General features: G+C 41.8%; 1 long non-coding RNA gene across 3 annotated transcripts in view; it reads left to right on the top strand.

Annotated features, from left to right (window-relative positions):
• LOC104915320 overlaps positions 1–3,312 on the top strand; it is a 15,067-nt gene that overhangs the window by 5,126 nt on the left and 6,629 nt on the right. For 2 of the 3 annotated variants that reach the window (XR_002110105.1, XR_796327.2), the window contains one exon: positions 1,226–1,320. This is a non-coding gene — a long non-coding RNA (uncharacterized LOC104915320). Of the gene's footprint in view, positions 1–970; positions 1,321–3,312 lie in introns of those variants that run through there. The other variant, XR_796326.3, reaches the window with a different exon arrangement.

The following is a 3,312-nucleotide window of genomic DNA, read 5'->3' on the forward strand; positions in this document are numbered from 1 at the left end:
AAGAGAGAGCAACAAAACCAAAAGAATAGAATCATAGAATGGCCTGGGTTGAAAAGGACCACAATGATCATCTAGGACATCCAGCAGTTTGGGGCTTCTCCAGCATGTGTACTGTGGTGAAAAGCAGCAGCAGTGACTGTAGAGATGCAAAGGCAGCTTTGACACTCTCAGAGGTGGCTCATAGAGCATCTACAGCCAGCTCCAGTGCAATGGCTCCTGCCTGCTGTCAGAGCTCCTGGTTTGCACATCAGGTCAGAGGGATGACACGAACAGGGACAATGAAAGAACTCTGAGAGAAGCAACTGGATGGCTGCACAGCAACTTCATTGGGGCAGGAAAACCTTTTTGTTGATGTTGACTGCAGGTGATGATGATCCTGTCAAAAAAACATTTTCTGGTTTGGTGACTCAGAAAAATAGCTATTCCTCCCACTGACTCTCCAGGTAATTTTTGTTACCTGTACAGCAGTTATTTTCCAGGAGCTGAAAGGCAGCATCAGGAACATTTGGTGGACTCCCCATGGTGCCACATTTCGGTGCATACAAGACACTGCTTGCTTGCCACTTTTCCAGGCCTGTTGCTGGCAGGAGGCAGCAGAGCAGAGCTCTGAGTGTTTCTGCCACTTTGGTGTTATCTAAGCAGCGTGAGTGATCCTAAAATTAAGCAAGAAACACAGTGCCTTGAGGGAAAAGGCAGCATGTGACCAAATTATTCGCCTTGACTTTGCATTAGGAAAACCTTTCTGCAACTCTCAGAGCAAAATGCAATCTTTGTGCTAGTAACTCCTTCCAGATTTTATCTTGAACTACATGGAAACAAATTTTTTCCCAATCTTTGCAGCTACACCAAGAAAATCTTTCACTGCTTGCAATGAAGAGGTTATAAACTCATGCAGAGTTGATCAGGAGTGGAACTCAGTGCCCTTTGTCCCTTTGAGATTATTGTTTGCTGTTCCTGCCCAGGGAAAAGTAAACAGCAAAATCCAATTACCGTGTCCTCTGACTCAAACACTGCTCAAGCCTCCCCTCAGGACAATGCTCGTATTCAAGCTGCTCTCTGAGCTTAGCTCTGTTCTTAAAATTAGCAATGTTTCTGTAAGATTGATTTGCCAGAAATATGTGGATGAAAAAATGCTGTAATCTCACTGCATTTTGACAAAACTGAAGTCCCCTCTTTTTATTTTTTTGTAAATCCTTACTGCCTCTCCCTTTCCTCTCTATGACAGGACACACATTTTCATCCTAGAAGTAAACTGTCAAGCTTGTACCAGAAGCTGATGGAGGACACAGAAGTTGGCTTTCAGATGACAAGGCTTTTCAGGTAATGTGACCACCTAAGTGGCTAAGATTGCTTGATGGCAAACTGCAGAAATAGTTCAGCATTTCCTTGGAACCAGTAGCAAAATTCTATCTCCTCCTGGGATTGCTGTAACACTGACATAACTTGGAAGGCACTCTGGCAGATCCACGAAGTACATAATGGTTCAGTTTCCTGCTCCTTTAAGAACTATTTGATTGAAGATTTTGGTTTTAACCACTCAAGTTACAGACAATGTCATGTCCAAAAGCAGCTTTCAACAATGATCCCATGTAGCTGAACCTTAGAACTGTTGCCTCTCAAACAGGTGAAAAACATGACTGAGGCTGTCAGCTGAGCTAATACCCCAGCCCTGGGAAACTGAGCCCTTTTGCAGCCTTTGCTGGTAGCACTGCGTGAGAAGATACAATGCACAACAGCCTTTTTGGGAGAGGAGGAAAGGAGACCTCTGGATAACATCTGCCAAGCTGATGTTTCTACCTAGGCTTAGGCTAGCCACAGCATTTGCTACAATAGGAAATGGTAAAAAGAAGTGTCCTTCTTGGGATACAGAGGGGAAAAACAGAGCTATAGTGATATGGAAAGCCAGCAAGAGAAACACTGATCACCATTGGAATCCAGCCTGGTTCTGTCCTGGTGTACAAGTGCCACTTAAATTACACTCCAAAGTGAAAGCAGCCTAAGTGGCTGCTAGTAGATCTTTCTCTTAGTTCTCTCCTCATGTGTTTCCCCCTGCTCTTAGATGTTTCTCTCCACTCCTGCCCAGAACTACAATGATCCTTCCTCCACCTTAAAGCTAATCATCAAAGAACCATGTACAGTATCCTGCAATTTGCTCCCTATGCCCACATTTCCAATAATACCAATGTTTAATAGCGGTTATCCCCTTTTCCAAATTCACCATGAACCGTTTCATGCAAAACTCAGTAACTGCATCCTGTATAATCCAGGTATGCCATTATGAGGCAAATACCTTAGAAAAGAAGGAAATTAATGGAAATTGTGCAGATTTTTGGCATTCTGAATATTTTAACCACATTTTGAATGAATGCTATCAATGAACCAATGCCTATCATGCTTTGTATCCAAACACAGGTCAACAGCTTGTGTCTATAAGAAATGCAGAAAAGTTTGTGGTATCTCTTGGATTTATTATAATGCATCAATACAGTTTGGTTATGAACATACACTTTAAAAGATTCACATATACACAATAAATATTACTGCTCGACATTTAATCTCGTCTGTTGAGTGTTGACACAGGACCTTAGCACTGTTCAGAAAGATGTATAGGCAAGCAGAAAAGATGTCCATTAATGTTATTTCAGTTTCAATTTGGCCTATTCCCTGTCTGGCTCTGATCTCTTCTTCTATTTAATGACACCACTTGAATGCCAAAGCTAATTTGGAACCTAGCAGCCTACTTATTATGTGGGACTTTATGACAGGAGAGCATTATGGTGCTGCTCAGGCAGCTGCACTGGCTGCCAGAGAGCCTATGGGGAAAATACAAAGCTTTCAAGGCTCTAATTGTTTTGGATCTAGGTTATTTTGTCAGGAAAAGAGGTACTCCACTTTAAGAAGCCTTTATATTAATGAGAGGTGGGAGACAAGGGCACTTGGCTATTCAGGTCTGTTTCTCCTGAGATTAAACTCCCAGATGTGCTATTAAGGCCTATTTTACAGATGGAGAATTGGGAGAGAGATGGTTATAGAAGCTCCATGCAGCATACAATTAGCTTATGTGCTGAGTGCAGTAGCATTAGCTGGTACAATAGTTAGAGGATGAAATTCTGTTATTTTGAATGTTACTATGAATTAAGAAGACTATTCCATCTTTGGAAAGACGTTTTTGGCATGTACATCTTGTAAAATGTACCTAAATGCAATATACTTTTGGAAATTGTTCTCTAAGGGCTCAAGAAAACCAGAACATTAAGTAGTTTACATTACAATTCAGAACGCTATGGCAAGACTGATCACAGACCTAAGAGT

The sequence above is a fragment of the Meleagris gallopavo genome, chromosome Z (assembly GCF_000146605.3).
Source record: "Meleagris gallopavo isolate NT-WF06-2002-E0010 breed Aviagen turkey brand Nicholas breeding stock chromosome Z, Turkey_5.1, whole genome shotgun sequence".
Taxonomy (NCBI): domain Eukaryota; kingdom Metazoa; phylum Chordata; class Aves; order Galliformes; family Phasianidae; genus Meleagris; species Meleagris gallopavo.